This window comes from Dendrobates tinctorius, unplaced genomic scaffold, assembly GCF_039654945.1.
Source record: "Dendrobates tinctorius isolate UK_male_01 unplaced genomic scaffold, ASM3965494v1 ptg000199l, whole genome shotgun sequence".
In the NCBI taxonomy this organism is placed as follows: Eukaryota; Metazoa; Chordata; class Amphibia; order Anura; family Dendrobatidae; genus Dendrobates; species Dendrobates tinctorius.
This window is the reverse complement of record NW_027361866.1, coordinates 9,315,503-9,332,921: the sequence shown is the minus strand read 5'-3', so window position 1 is coordinate 9,332,921 and position 17,419 is coordinate 9,315,503.

The following is a 17,419-nucleotide window of genomic DNA, read 5'->3' as shown; positions in this document are numbered from 1 at the left end:
AGGACAGTCTCCTCTCCTCCACACCGTGGAAACGCTTAGCGGTAAAAAACGCAGCATGTTCATTAATTTCCACTTATGTCCACATTTTTGGCTATTTGTTATAGTCCAAAAGACACGTTTTTCCACGCGTTTTCTGGGAAGGAGACCAGTTTCCTGAGCGTTTAAAAACGCTAACGTGGGCACATAGCCTTAAGGCTACATTCACAAGTAGCGGAACTCTCGCGGAAGTTACCGCGAGAATTCCGGAATTCCATTCCGCGAGAAAATCGCATTTTAAATTCCCGCGGAAAGACCAGCAATTTGCAAGCGTAATTAGCTTGCAGAAATGCTAGCGTTTTCCAAGCGATCTGTAGCATCACTTGGAGAACTGAATGACAGGTTGGTCACACTCGTCAAACACAGTGTTTGACGAGTGTGACCAACTTTTTACTATTGAGGCTGCCTATGCAGCATCAGTAGTAAAAGATAAAATGTAGAAAAATAATAAAAAAAATATTGTCATTCTCACCTTCCGGCATCCCGCGCAGCCTTCCCGCCTCTCTCCACGCTCCCGGCATCTTCCGGTCCCAGTAATCCTTTGCGCGAATGACCGCGAGACCACTACGTCATCGAGGTCATTCTCGCAAAGGATTACTGGGACCGGGAGCGTGGAGAGAGGCAGGAAGGCTGCGCGGGACGCCGGAAGGTGAGAATGACAATATTTTTTATTTTAATTCTATTTTTTACAGGGATATGGTACCCAGAGCCCGGAGGACAGTCTCCCCTCCTCCGGACCGTGGGTACCATCCGCAAATGTTCTGCTTACTTTTCGCATGGTGGGCACAGCCACATACGGAAAGTAAGCAGAACAATGCATTCCTATGTGGGCGGAATCACCGCGATTCCGCTAACTTAATCAGCATGCTGCGTTTTTTACCGCAAAGTGATTCCGCTGCAGAAAAAAACGCATTAGCACAGCATTGCGGAATCCCATAGGATTGCATGGGATGCTCATTTTTTGCGTTTTCGCCGCAAAATCGCGCGTTTAAAACCGCCGCGACGTGTGAACTCAGCCTTAATCTTTTTGCATTTCCTCTGCCTTTTATCCCCTAAGTATGTGTTCACACGGTGCTTTTGCTGAGTTTTTGGAGCAGAAAAGCTTTTGAGGAGTTTCAAAAGGAGATTTTGGAGCGTTTCAACTCCAAAAACTGACAAAAAAAAAGACTCCATGTGAACTAACTCTAAAGCGTATGTGCATGCTGGGCACCCGGCGAGGTTTTCGGCTCTTTTCCCTGAAGCGGCGTCACTAGAGGTTTCACCATCGTTTTCATGGAGCCTCCGGTGTCTTTTTTCTTGCCACTGACTGAATCTGCGTGTGAGAAAATTCCCAGCATGCACCGGCTTTTCCCATAAATCGGATGATACTCGCCCATTCAAGGCTGTGGGAGCACGAAATAATCAGATGTGGTACGGAGCCGCCGGACAGCAACAGTTCACTACGGATACAGTGCAATTCTGTAACACGGGAAACCGTAAATGATTAATAGCTGCTGTAAAAAGACATTGCGTGTGGACTGCACACGGTGACAAGGGAGACAACTTGTGACGATTTTTTATACGCTTGTGTGAACCTAGCCTAAAGGGGTTGTGCGGGCCAAATGGATACATCTGCAGTCACTCTGTGTGCCACTCCGTGTGACTCCAAACTTATGAATCCCCCCAGCGCACGCACTATGCAACTGCTAGGAATCGCCTGTTTCTGAGCCAGGGGGGCAGGAGCAGGGTCGGACTGGGCCACCGGAGAACCAAAGGATTCTCCGGTGGGTCCAGACACTGACACCTGCTGGCATACAGAGCCAGCAGCTGCCTAGGGCCCCCACTGCTCCAGGGGCCCCAGCCAGTGGCGTGTCGCTAATGGCACACCACGCAGCTGCTATGGGGGACCCTGGTGCCTGCGGAGCAGCAGGTGACTGTAAGCCGAAACCTGTTCCCGCTGTAAAAGAAAATGAATATTCACACTTCCCCATGTCCCCATGTGCGTGGAGAGGAGTGACTTCATTCTACTTTAATAGCGGGCAGTGTTTGCCGCAGGCTGCAGCTAACACTGCCCGCTATCAGGGCCCGCAGACTAGGGGCCCCCAGCCCATGCGGCCGCTATGGGGCCATAAGCCAGGAGGACCCGGCGTCAGCTGGGTCCCTCCAGTGCGTCCCGCATTCAGCTGTATCAGCATCAGATGCCGATACAGTTGAAAGCAATCTCCCATGCTCCTGAATACCCCATGTGAACTGCATTGTATTTTATATGGTATGCATTGCTTACCCATCTTCTTGTATCCATAATTGTACTCCATCTTGTTATATTTGCCACACATCTATGTGGTCTGTGTAACCCCTTCCCCCTTTTATGACCTTTGCTTAACTCTGTGCATTTGGCCTGGGCAGTCACACCCCACTTTCACTCACACCTGATTGTGTTTAGCTGCACATATATTCAGCACCATGAGTCTGCTCCAGACGTAGTCGGCTTCATCTACTTCAAAATCCATATTTCAAAGTACACTGAATTAGACTAGAATTGGACTAGAATTGGACTGGAATTGACTGTAAGGTAACGGACTATAACACCACAACAATGTTTCGCCTTCTTTTTACTATCACCCCCATTCTACTCTATTTCTCCTTAACTCCTGAAATCCCTCCACCCAGTAAGGAACTATTCATTTCCCCCTCCATCCTTCCCAGCCATCTCACCTCTTCGTCACAACTGTTCCTCCACATAAAATCCTTTTTCTCCAGACACACACAGCCACATCATGTCCTATCTTGCTCCCACCTTCTAATGTTCCGTCTACTACTCCTCATTGCTGGCGACGTATCCCCAAATCCTGGCCCTCCTCAACACATCCCCACACTAATTTCTAACATCCTGCCACGATCCTCTACACTTTTTTGCAACCATGACAACCTCATACCTATTCATCCAGCCCCCACTCCCCCGGTCCCCCTACCTGGAGCTCTATGGAATCTACGCTCTGTCTGCAACAAGCTATCGTTTATCCATGACCTCTTTATCACCAACAAACTCTCCTTCCTTGCCATCACTGAAACCGGGCTCGCTCCCTCTGACACAGCCTCTCCAGCCACGCTTTCCTATGGTGGATTCCATCTCTCTCACACCCCTCGCCCCAGCAACAAACGTGGTGGAGGAGTTGGCGTGCTCCTGTCTGATACCTGCTTCTTTACCCCAATTCCTCTGCCACCCTCCGCTACTCTTCCTTCGTTCGAGGTGCACTCCGTCCGCATCTATTCTACCTCCAACTGACTGTCATCTATAACCCCCCAGAACTAGCCATCTCCACCTTGCTCGACCACTTCACTACCTGGCTACTCCATTTCCTTTCTGCTGACATCCCCACCATCATCATGGGCAACTTCAACATCCCTATTGACACTTCCACCCCAGCTGCCTCTAAACTTCTATCGCTCACAGCTTCCCTTGGCCTCACTCAATGGTCCTCTGCGGCCACTGACAAAGATGGTCACAGGCTGGACCTTATCTTCACCCATCTCTGTTCCCTCACTAATCTCAATAACTCACCCCACCCCCTGTCTGACCACAACCTTCTGACATTCTCTTCCCTCTCCTCTTCTACAGCGCAACCCCCACTCCATAAACTCGCTCACCCTCGCAGGAATCTCAAACACCTCAATTTACAATCACTCTCTGTGTCCCTTTTCCCTCTTACAGACATAGCTTCCCTTCCTGACACAGATGCTGCTGCCACTTTTTATAACACCACAAAAACAGCAACACTTGATTCGGCTGCTCCCCTCACGCAGAGCAAAACTCGTACAATCAACAGGCAGCCCTGGCTGACCAGCCTGACCAAAGAACTGAGACACGTTTCCAGGGCCGCTGAGCAGAGATGGAAGAGAACCCATTCTACTGAGCACTTCAGCGCATACAAGCAGTCTCCTGTTGAGAGTTCATTTTTCCCTTCACCATTGAGGTCTGATGAACTCCCTCCTCTGGTGAAGGAAGGTAGTGAGGCTGATTACCAAACACATGGGCAGCTAGATGATGACTGGGTGGCTGGAATTGAGGACTGGATATAAGGCTGCCGACGCCCTTCTTCCTGGCTGGTGATTTTCCTGCTGGAGTCTTGGAGACCAGTCTGATTCCTGCATCTCAAAGCTAAGTTTTTCTGCTCTGCTTTGTACACTTCAGTTTGGTTTTTGTTTTGCCTTGTTTTTTGGGAGTTCTGCCATCCCTGGCCGGGGGTGAGCTGAATTCCATTTTTGTCTCTGATCTGTTGATCTTTTGCTCTGTCTTCAGAATATACCTGAGTACTGATATAGTCTTTTGAAGCCTAGCGTCTTCAGGGCCTGTTTTTCCTATCAGTCGGTTGGCTCATTTTGATAGGGGTTTTGCGGACGGCAGACAGCAGCTTTCCTATCCTGTCCTATGTAGTTAGCTTGGGCCCCATCATTTGCTCAACCTATCTTTCTATCTGTGTTAGTGTTTTCATCTTGCTTCACCATCATTATATGTTGGGGGCTGCCTATTGCTTTGGGGTCTGCTGTGGGGCAGTTTAGTTTTTCCCCTTTCTGTCTTTAGGCTATATAGTTCCCCGGCTGTGATCGAGGGGTCTAGGGCACCGTAGGAACCCCCCACGGCTACTGCTAGTTGTTGTGGATAGGTTCAGGGGTCTGCAATCCGATAGCTGGCAACCTCTCTGGTTTTTCTGGACTTAGCTGTTATTTTGCTTTTTCCTCCTTCGGTGACTCATCATAACAGAATCACCAGCCATACCGCAGATCCTAGGGTACTCAATAGCAGGAGAGAATTGTAAAAAAAAAAAAAAGTGTCAGAATTTTTATTTTTTTTTGTGCATATTTTTTCCTCTATATCTGAGGCCGTAGGGGGAATTTTTCTCTCAGTGGAGATGAAGCAATTGTCTGATCGTGTGGAGCAGCTCGCTGCTGAAGTGCGGGGAATTTCCGCCTATCTTGCTCATTCACATGCTGCTGAACCAAAGATTCATACTCCTGATGTATTTTTGGGGGATCGGTCTAAATTCTTAAATTTCAAGAATAATTGTAAATTATTTTTTGCCTTGAAGCCTAACTCGTCGGGGAACTCCGCGCAGCAGGTTAAAATTGTCATCTCTTTGCTGCGCGGCGATCCCCAGGATTGGGCGTTTTCTTTGAAACCTGATGATCCTATTCTGAATAATGTGAACGCATTTTTTCAAGCCTTGGGGTTGTTGTATGATGAACCTAATGCTATTGATCAGGCTGAAAAGACCCTGTTGGCATTAAGCCAGGGTCGGGATTCGGCAGAGTTGTACTGTCAAAAATTCCGAAAGTGGGCGGTCCTTACTACCTGGAAAGATGGTGCCTTGGCAGCCCTCTTTCGGAAGGGTTTGTCAGAAACTGTAAAAGATACTATGGTGGGATTTCCTGTTCCCTCTGGTCTTGACGATTCTATGTCATTAGCCATTCAGGTGGATCGGCGTTTACGTGAACGCAAAACTACACGAGAGATGTTGCCACCTGTTGAACAAATGTCTGAACCTATGCAATGTGATAGAGTTTTGCCTAGAGCGCAACGTCAGGAGTTCAGAAGGCGTAATAAGCTGTGTTCTTTTTGTGGAGATGCCTCGCATATTATTTCTGTCTGCCCTAAACGAGAGAAACGTTGTGCACACACGTTTTCTGTGGGTGGTGTTCAACCTAAGTTTCTTCTGGCAATTACTCTGATCTGCTCCCTGTCCACATTTTCCGCCAAGGCTTTTGTGGATTCAGGAGCAGCTCTGAACCTGATGGACTTGGATTTTGTAAACGTTGTGGATTTCCTATGACACCTCTGCGGACGCCTATCCCTTTGAGGGGTATTGATGCTACTCCTTTGGCGAAGAATAAACCTCAGTTTTGGACTCAGGTGGTAATGCGGGTCGCCCCAGACCATCAAGAAAATTGCAGATTTTTGGTGTTGCATAATTTGCATGATACCATTGTTCTGGGGTTTCCCTGGTTGCAAATTCATAATCCAGTTCTGGATTGGAAATCTTTGTCTGTGGTGAGTTTGGGTTGTCAGTGTGCCCTTAGTGATTCTCCTGTTTTCTCCACCTCTCCCCAGTCGCATGATGTTCCTGACTATTTGGCTGACTTTTATGATGTATTTAGTGAGAATGAGTCTGCGTCTTTGCCTCCTCATAGGAGTTATGACTGTGCAATTGAGCTGAACCCGGGGTGTAAATTCCCCAAGGGTCGGCTTTTCAATTTATCTGTACCCGAGCACGAGGCTATGCGATCCTATATTAAGGAGGCATTGGAGAAGGGTCATATTAGACCATCCTCTTCACCCTTAGGTGCTGGGGTTTTTTTCGTGGCTAAAAAGGATGGTTCATTAAGGCCTTGTATTGACTATCGTGCCCTCAACAAAATTACTGTTAAATATCAGTATCCGTTACCCCTGATTTCTGATCTATTCTCCAGAGTTAAAGGTGCTTGCTGGTTTACCAAGCTTGACCTCAGGGGGGCGTATAATCTTATTCGCATTAAGCATGGGGATGAATGGAAGACGGCGTTTAATACTCCGGAGGGACATTTTGAGTCCCTGGTGATGCCTTTTGGGCTCACTAATGCCCCTTCTGTCTTCCAGTGCTTCATGAACTATATATTCCGAGACTTTGTGGATAAATTTTTGATTATCTATCTGGATGATATTTTGATCTTCTCCAAGAATTGGGACTCTCATGTGGAACATGTTCGGACTGTGTTCCGGATTTTGAGGGAGAATTCCCTGTATGTCAAGGGATCGAAATGCCTTTTTGGGGTACAGAGGATTTCATTTTTGGGATTTATTTTGTCTCCGTCAACTATTGAAATGGACCCGGCCAAGGTACAGGCCATTTATGATTGGGTTCAGCCCACTTCTTTGAAGGCCCTCCAGAAGTTTTTGGGTTTTGCTAATTTTTATCAGAAATTTATAGCTAATTTTTCTGGTATTGCCAAGCCATTGACGGATTTGACTAGGAAGGGTGCTGATGTGCTGAATTGGTCTCCGGAGGATGTTTCTTCCTTTCAGGAGCTGAAGCGAAGATTCACTTCTGCTCCAGTTTTGCGGCAACCTGATGTCTCACTCCCGTTTCAGGTGGAGGTGGACGCTTCTGAGATTGGTGCAGGAGCGGTGTTGTCCCAAAAAGATCCTGTGACATCTAAAATGAATCCTTGTGCTTTCTTTTCCCGAAAGTTCTCCCCATCCGAACGTAACTATGATGTGGGGAATCGGGAACTGTTGGCCATGAAATGGGCATTTGAGGAGTGGAGACATTGGTTGGAGGGAGCCAAACACCAAGTCGTGGTCCTTACTGACCACAAGAATTTGATTTACCTGGAGTCGGCCAAGCGCTTGAATCCTAGACAGGCTAGGTGGGCCTTGTTTTTCACACGTTTTGATTTTGTCGTCTCTTTTCTTCCGGGCACTAAGAATGTCAAGGCAGACGCCCTCTCTAGGAGTTTCCCTGCTGATTCTCCTGTTGTGACTAAGCCTGCTACCATCTTAGGCGAGGGGGTAGTTCTTTCTGCCATCTCACCCGATTTGAGACATGCTCTGGAAGAGTTTCAGGAGGACAAACCTGAGCGTTGTCCCAGTGGAAAGTTGTATGTTCCTGACCAGTGGAGGAAGAGAGTGATGTCTGAAGTTCATTGCTCTGCATTGGCTGGTCATCCAGGTATTTTTGGTACTAGAGATCTGGTGAGTCTGTCTTTTTGGTGGCCCGCCTTGTCTCATGTCGTCAGGAATTTTGTGCAGTCCTGTGGGACTTGCTCCCGGTCTAAACCTTGTTCTCGCTCAAGTGGCTTGTTGATGCCTTTGCCGGTGCCCAGGAGGCCATGGACCCATATTTCAATGGATTTTATCTCTGATATGCCTGTCTCTCAGAGAATGACTGTTATTTGGGTGATTTGTGATAGATTCTCTAAGATGGTCCATCTTGTACCACTCCCTAAGTTGCCATCTTCCTCTGAGTTGGTGCCCTTGTTTTTGCAACAGGTGGTTCGCTTGCACGGGATTCCTGAGAACATTGTATCTGACAGAGGAGTTCAGTTTGTGTCTAGATTTTGGAGGACTTTCTGTTCCAAGCTGGGAATTCAGTTGTCCTTCTCCTCTGCGTTTCACCCTCAGACCAATGGGCAGACGGAGAGAACAAACTAGACTTTGGAGTCGTATTTGAGATGTTTTATTTCTGCCGATCAGGATGATTGGGATTCATTTTTGCCCTTGGCCGAATTTGCTTTAAATAATAGAGCTAGTTCTGCCACTTTGATGTCACCTTTTTTTTGTAACTTTGGTTTTCACCCTCGATTTTCTTCAGGGCAGGTGGAGCCTTCTGCCTGCCCAGGTGTTGACACTGTGGTGGAGAGAATGCACCAGATCTGGGACCAAGTAGTGGATAAGTTGTCTCTCTCCCAGGAAAAGGCCCAGCGGTTTTCCAACCGGCGTAGGACCGTTGGTCCCCAGTTTAAGGTGGGTGATATGGTTTGGTTGTCATCAAAAAATATCGCTATGAAGGTGGCTTCTTCTAAGTTTAAGCCTAGATTTATTGGACCTTACAAGATTTTGGAGATTATTAATCCGGTCTCTTTTCGGTTGGCTCTTCCTGTCACATTTAAAATTCATAATGTGTTTCATAAGTCCTTGTTGAAGAGGTTTGTTGAACCTGTAGTTCCTGTGGTGGCACCTCCTGACCCTGTATTGGTTGAAGGTAACATGGAATATGAGGTAGAGAAGATACTGGATTCCCGTCTGGCTAGACGGAGACTCCAGTATTTGGTTAAGTGGAAGGGTTATGGTCAGGAGGATAATTCCTGTGCCTCTGATATTCATGCCGAAAGATTGGTGCGTGCCTTTCATCGGGCTCACCCGGATCGCCCTGGTGGCATGGATGAGGGTTCGGTGACCCCTCCTCAAGGGGGAGGTACTGTTGTGAGCTCATTTTTCCCTTCACCATTGAGGTCTGATGAACTCCCTCCTCTGGTGAAGGAAGGTAGTGAGGCCGATTACCAAACACATGGGCAGCTAGATGATGACTGGGTGGCTGGAATTGAGGACTGGATATAAGGCTGCCGACGCCCTTCTTCCTGGCTGGTGATTTTCCTGCTGGAGTCTTGGAGACCAGTCTGATTCCTGCATCTCAAAGCTAAGTTTTTCTGCTCTGCTTTGTACACTTCAGTTTGGTTTTTGTTTTGCCTTGTTTTTTGGGAGTTCTGCCATCCCTGGCCGGGGGTGAGCTGAATTCCATTTTTGTCTCTGATCTGTTGATCTTTTGCTCTGTCTTCAGAATATACCTGAGTACTGATATAGTCTTTTGAAGCCTAGCGTCTTCAGGGCCTGTTTTTCCTATCAGTCGGTTGGCTCATTTTGATAGGGGTTTTGCGGATGGCAGACAGCAGCTTTCCTATCCTGTCCTATGTAGTTAGCTTGGGCCCCATCATTTGCTCAACCTATCTTTCTATCTGTGTTAGTGTTTTCATCTTGCTTCACCGTCATTATATGTTGGGGGCTGCCTATTGCTTTGGGGTCTGCTGTGGGGCAGTTTAGTTTTTCCCCTTTCTGTCTTTAGGCTATATAGTTCTCCGGCTGTGATCGAGGGGTCTAGGGCACCGTAGGAACCCCCCACGGCTACTGCTAGTTGTTGTGGATAGGTTCAGGGGTCTGCAATCCGATAGCTGCCAACCTCTCTGGTTTTTCTGGACTTAGCTGTTATTTTGTTTTTTCCTCCTTCGGTGACTCATCATAACAGTCTCCTCTCTGCCGCTAAACAAACTTACTTTGCATCTCTCATATCCTCCCTGTCTCACAACCCAAAACAACTCTTCAACACTTTCAATTCTCTACTCCGCCCCACAGCACCTCCTCCCCCTCCTCTCATTTCTGCTGAAGACTTTGCCTCCTTCTTTAAGCAGAAGATCGACACGATCAGACAAAACTTTGGCCCGCAGCCCCCAATGCCCCTCTTAGCCGCTCAGCCCGGTTCTGCAAAAGCCAGCTTCTCCACCATGACAGAAGATCAGCTCTCCACCCTTCTGTCAAGATCACACCTCACCACTTGTGCCCTCGGCCCACTCCCGTCTCACCTCATACCTAACTTGGCCACAGTCTTCATCCCATCTCTAACACACCTCTTCAACCTTTCACTTATAAATGGTGTCTTTCCCTCATCCTTCAAACATGCCTCAATCACACCCATCCTCAAAAAGCCCTTCCTTGATCCATCCTCTGTCTAAATATCGCCAGATATCTCTTCTCCCTTACGCCTCAAAACTACTGGAACAGCATATATATCTTGAACTGTCCTCCCACCTCTCCTCCTGTTCCCTCTTTGACCGGTTACAATCTGGCTTCCGACCTCATCACTCAACTGAAACTGCCCTAACTAAAGTCACTAACGACCTACTAACCGCCAAGAGCAAGCAACACTACTCTGTCCTCCTTCTCCTGGACCTGTCCTCTGCCTTCGACACTGTAGACCATTCCCTCCTGCTACAGACTCATCTCTTGGCATCACAGACTTGGCCCTATCCTGGATCTCATCATACCTAAAAGACCGAACATTTAGTGTCTCCCTCTCACACACCACCTCATCACCTCGTCCCCTGTCTGTTGGTGTTCCTCAAGGCTCTGTCCTAGGACCCCTACTATTTTCCATCTACACCTTTGGCTTGGGACAGCTCATAGAATCCTACAGTTTGCAGTATCACCTCTATGCCGATGACACGCAGATCTACCTATCTGGACGCAACCTTGCCTCCTTACTGACTGAAATCCCACAATGTCTGTCTGCTATCTCAGCCTTCTTCTCTGCTCGCTTTCTCAAACTGAACATGGACAAAACAGAATTCATCATCTTTCCCCATCTCACTCTACCCCTCCACCAGACCTATCCATCAATGTCAATGGCTGCTTCCTTTGCCCAGTCCCGCTCGATCGGTGCCTTGGGGTGATCCTCGAATCTGCGCTCTCTTTCAAACCACATATCCAAGCCCTCGCCTCCTCCTGCCGCCTCAAACTCAAAAACATTTCCCGGATCCGCTCATTCCTCAACCACGACACCACAAAAACACTAGTGCACGCTCTTATCTCCCACCTCGACTACTGCAACCTCCTACTCTCTGGCCTCCCCTCTAGCACTCTGGCTCCGCTCCAGTCCATGCTACACTCTGCTGCCCGACTAATCCACCTGTCTCCCCGCTATTCCCCAGCCTCCCCCCTATGCCAGGCCCTTCACTGGCTTCCTATTGCCCAGAGGCTCCAATTCAAAACCCTAACCATGACATACAAAGCCATCCACAACCTGTCTCTTCCATACATCTGTGACATGGTCTCTAGGTACCTAACCGCACGCAACCTTCGATCATCTCAAGATCTCCTTCTCTACTCCCCCCTTATCTCATCTTCTCACAACCGCATACAAGACTTCTCCCGTGCTTCCCCCGTGCTTCCCCCATACTCTGGAACTCTCTGCTGCAACACATCAGACTCTCACCATCAACAGAAACCTTCAAGAAGAACCTGAAGACCCACCTGTTCCGACAAGCCTACAGCCTGCAATGATCCTCGGTCTACTGAACCACCGCACGACCTGCTCTACCCTCTCCTACTGTATCCTCACCCATCCCTATAGACTGTGAGCCCTCGCGGGCAGGTTCCCCTCTCCTTATGTACTTGTGTGTCCCTTGTCTTACACATGTTTATTATACTTGTCTATATTTCCCCTTTTCACATGTAAAGCGCCATGGAATAAATGGCGCTATATAAATGCATAATAATAATAATTGAAGAGAGAGCGTCAAATGACGCTCCATTTCCCATCATTCCCCTCTGCCGCTGACACACAGTGGGTGCGTGATGACGTCACTTCATCGCGTACCTGCTCAGTGCCAGCCCCGATATGCATAAGAGCAGAGCCGCCACCAGAATCAGCGTGGGACCGAGGAGGAGAGGTGAGTATTGTGATATATATATATATATATATATATATATATATATATATTGTGATAAAACACTCCGGGGTCGCCTTTGCTGGGGTCAAAGGACACGTGCGTTGATGCGTTCAGCATGAAACTCAGGCGCAGAGCTGGGATTCGGGTATAACTGACACTGGGCCAGGTTTATTAATGGTGAAAGCAATGCATAAAGAAATAAAACATAAAACAAATCCTTGCCTGTCCGGCACTAACTAAACAAGGTACCACCTAACTACCAACTGGCGGGCTTCTCCCGTCCAGCCAAACCACAGTTGCAGTGGGCACTGCTTTCACTCACGTGTGTTTCTCACAGACAGGCTCTCTGTGTTCCCAGGCTGAGACACTCACACAACCACCTGGCATCCTTTTATATCCACCTCCCATTATTCATTAGTAAGCAGGTGCGATACTGACCAGACTAGGCCACATAGGAAAGGAATCTGGGCGAGATATACCTGCCCTCATCCACTATTCCCACATGATTCTCACATATCCCCCCCCCCTCTGCTCAGACCACTCCGGTCGAGCAATGACACCCGCCAAACAGTGCACTGGGGACAGGGCATCTGCATTCCCCATCTGTACCCCTGGGCGGTGCTCCACCGTAAAAGTGTAGGCCTGCAGGGCAAGGAACCACCGGGTCACCCGGCTATTCCGTTCCTTGTTCAAGTGCATCCACTTGAGAGGGGCATGGTCAGTGTCTGTGAGCACTTGGAACCCCCAAGTGCTTCACAGAAGTTTATAAACGCAGAGCCATGAAAATAAAAAAATAATTTTTTTTCCTCAAAAAATGATTTTTAGCCCACTATTTTTTATTTTCACAAGGGTAATGGGAGAAAATCGACCCCAAAAAGTTGTCCAGTTTGTCCTGAGTACGCTGGTACAGTAAATGTGGGGGGGAACCACTGTTTGGGCACACGTCGGGGCTCGGAAGGGAAGTAGTGATGTTACTTTTGCAGAGCCCCTGATGTGCCTAAACAGTGGAAACCCCCCACAAGTGACCCCCATTTTGGAAGCTAGACCACCCAAGGAACTTATCTAGATGTGTGGTGAGCACTTTGAACCCCCAAGTGCTTCAAAGAAGTTTATAACGCAGAGCCGTGAAAATAAAAATTATTTTTTTTCCCACAAAAATAATTTTTTAGCCCCCAATTTTTTATTTTCCCAAGGGTAACAAGAGAAATTAGACACCCAAAGTTGTTGTGCAATTTTTCCTGAGTAGGCTGATACCCTATATGTGGGGGTAAACCACTGTTTGGGCATAAGTCAGGGCTCAGAATGGAGGGAGCACTGATTGACTTTTTGAACACAAAATTGGCTGGAATAAATGGAGGCGCCATGTCGCGTTTGAAGACCACGTGATGTGCCTAAACAGTGGAAACCCCCTCAATTCTAACTCCAATCCTAACCCCAACACACTCTTAACCCTAATACCAACCCTAATCATAACCCTAACCACAATCCTAACCCCAACACACCCCTAACCCTAATCCCAACTCTAACCCTAATCCCAACCCCAACCCACCCCTAACCCTAATCTTAACCCTAATTCCAACCCTAACCCTAATTCCAACCCTAACCCGAATTCCAACCCTAACCCGAATTCCAACCCTAACCCTAATTCTAACCCTAACCCTAATTCCAACCCTAACCCTATTTCTAACCATAACCCTAATTTCAACCCTAACCCTAATTCTAACCCTAATGGAAAAATAAAAATATTTTCTTTATTTTATTGTTTGTGCCTGCCTATGGGGGTGAAAAGGTGGGCGGTGATTTTACTTTTTTTTAATTTGATCACTGTGAGAGTTTATCACAGTGATCAAAATAAATTAATAAATCTGTTGCTTTGCAGATTCTGGCGGGCGCACTGTGCATGCGCCCGCCATTTTCCAAGATGGCGACGCCCATAATCAGTGATGGCGGGACACCAGGATGGCCAGGCAGACATCAGAGGCACTGTGGAGGGTGAGGGGAGGTGATTGGAAGGCAGTGGGGAGCAGATGATGATGGCGGCGGCCGATCGGCGCCTTCAGTCGGTGGGAGGGGTCTGATCATTGTCCCCAGCCATGGCCGATGCTATTGCAGCATTGGCCATGGCTGGATTGTAATATTTCACCAAATTTCATTGGTGAAATATTACAAATCGCTCTGATTGGCTGTTAAAAGTGAAATAGCCAATCAGAGCGATCGTGGGCACGTGGGGGCTAAGCCACCGCCCCCTGGGGTGAACTGCAAAGGGTCCTCTGTGTGTGGGTTGGGTGACCTTTCAGTGACCCCAGTCACCCGACCCGCAGGGGGGCAATCAATTCATGACACCACATAGGTGTCATGGGTCGGATTTGCGCCGACTTTCATGACGCCTACATGGCGTCAAAGGTCGGGAAGGGGTTAAGCAAAAGTTTATGTAAGGTAAGGTCACCTTTTACATTTGTCACTGTACAACATCAGAACCGAGCACCACTGAATACATTGCAATGTCAGCAACCAACTACTAGTACTCAGTAATTCAGGAGCCAAACAATATAAGCACAACTCCACCTATTGATTTATCACTATTTGGCTACCAATAATGAAACATGGCTCCAAAAAATGGTGCTCTCAATTTAAAATAATATTTTATTGAATAACAATTAAAACACATATACAGAGAGGTGTATATCCAATAATAAGAGGACCACCATAAAAACAAGAGACAAGAAAACGAATAAATGGCCAAAAAATGTTTGTGATAGTATAAAATATAAATTTTATTAGTATACCAGGACTTAAAATGGTATAAGATCAAAGAGTTACATAATTAACAATTGACAATATCAAGCAGTATGCCATATAACAAAAGAAAAAGAAAAATGGGGCGCAACTCAGTAGTATAAAATTAGGTGTGGATATCTATGAATGTACAGGGATATACTGTAAAAAAAAATTATAATTTATAATAAATATTGTAATGTGAAAAAATTGAAAACAAAGTGTTAAAAAAGTATAAAAATACAGTGTGTGAAATACATATATTATAATTGTGCTAAAAATGCGCAATGAGAATAATAATAACACCCAGAGTAAAGTGCAAAATATGTGCAAAAAAAATATTTTGCTGACTGCAAATTTGAACACAAAAACTGATAGTGGGGTGTAATAACCAAAAAGAACCACCAAGTGGCAGTATATCCACAAAAAGAAAGCCTCAGCACATTGGAACTATCTTTGTAAACTAAGTATGGTAGTAATACTATATATAAGCATAGTGCCAGTTTTAATATATCCACATCTTTATATTAGGACCAGGGCTAAAAATGAAAGCAGGTAGGTATTATAATATACTGTTAACTATAAGTAACTCACAATATGATGTCAGCAACTCCTGGTCTCCTGAGGCGCCCTCCCCAACACGCGTTTCAGCCAGCAGCCTTCATCAGGGGCTTCTCTTTTTGTGGATATACTGCCACTTGGTGGTTCTTTTTGGTTATTACACCCCATTTTTCTTTTTCTTTTCCTTTTTTTATATGGCATACAGCTTGATATTGTCAATTGTTAATTATGTAACTCTTTGATCTTACACCATTTTAAATCCTGATATACTAATAAAATTTATATTTTACACTATCAAAAAATTTTTTGGACTTTTAGTCGGTTTCTTGTCTCTTGTTTTTATGGTGGTTCTCTTTCCGATGTCCAATAAAAGTACAGTCTAATTCATTCAGTAGTGCTCAATTTACGTGGTTTTCTTACCCATGGCTTACTTTGATTCACATTGTTGACAGAATTATAATTTTTTGCACTCTGAATTTGGGTCCCCTACTCTTGTTACCCAATAATAAGAGGGACTAGAAAAAACCCTGGGATATCCTCCAAAAAAGGTCCATAAATATGATATGCAGCCCTATTAATAATATAAACTTATTATGCAGTGCAAAACATCTATATACATAATTGCCTTAAATTGCCTGTCATCCACTTCCATCTGGATGTCCCTGAATCCCACAATCCACTGCACCGTACCGGAAGTTCACCGACCGCCATTTTGGTACACCCAAGTGATGCCGCTCGGATCCAGGCCACCGATATGATACCAAACGCCGCTGGGATCCCAGTTGCCGCTCTGATTCAGGCTGCCACTGCAATCCCGACCGCCGCTGTGATCCCGGCCGCTGCTTGGATCCCAGCCACCGCTTGGATCCCAGCCACCGCTGCGATCCCGACCGCCGCTCGGATCCCAGTTGCTGCTCGGATTCAGGCTGCTGCGATACTGGCCGCTGCTTGGATCACAGCCGCCGCTCGGATCCAGGCCACCACTGCGATCCCGACCACAGCGGGGATCCCAGCTGCCGCTCGGATCCAGGACGCTGCTGCAATCCCGACCGCCGCAGCGATCCCGACCACTGCTGGGATCCCGGCCGCCGCTGGGATCCCAGCCGCCGCAGGGATCCCAGCCTCTGCTCGGATCCAGGCCGCCGCTGCAGTCACAAGGCTGTGAAAGGGGTGTAACAAGGGGGTATAACGAGAGGGGTGTAATGAGAGGGTGTAATGAGGGGGGAGTAATGAGAGGGATGCCGCCGCCGGACCCCCACCAGGACCCACAGCCTGACTACACGCGCCGGATCGCGCCACTGCCTGCCCACCCACCTCCGTGCAGTCACAGCGGGAAGGAAAGACTGCAGCTTGAGGCCTGTGCTGGAGATTGGGTGCGTGGCGCCGCACACCATCTCCAGCACAGGCCGCAAAACACCGTCTTTCCTGCCGATTGTGACTGCACGGAAGTGGGTGGGCTGCCACCCCCAGCGCCACAAAGCTGCCCCCATCGTGATGTTACTGCCCTCCTGATGCGATAGCATCGGGCACACATCTAGTATAAATATAAATAATCAATGTATTTTGATGTAACCTAAGTAAATACGGTAATAGCAGAGATACCAATGATAGGGTATGTACAAAACAGACACATCGGACCTGTTCACATATAAAAGACCGCTATAAAAGCATGTCAAACAACAAAGTGCAGGGCTTTCCAGCATCTAATAACCCCTACTGTGAACCGCTATTAATGCCAAGGCTCAGTACCAAATGATCACCACTAGTGAAGTAAATGAGCAATCATACCTAATATGGACACATAGAATCCCCCAGACATCCCTCTGCCCCGATGCGCATTTCGCTGCACCTTCTTCGGGAGGCATAACCCTTAGCTCAAAGGGTTTTCCCATGAACAGTCGCACCCCTTTCTACTAAGTACTTGCTGCCTTCTATGGCAACACAGCGGGTACCATCTTTGAAACAGTGAATGCAGTCAGCCTGCACAAAAAGTGAACGCAGAGACCACAGTTAGCCATCCAACCAGCACTTTTGTGTGGTTCCATCTTTGAATCAGGGAAGACAACCAGTGCTTAAGAATCCAAGATGGACTGCT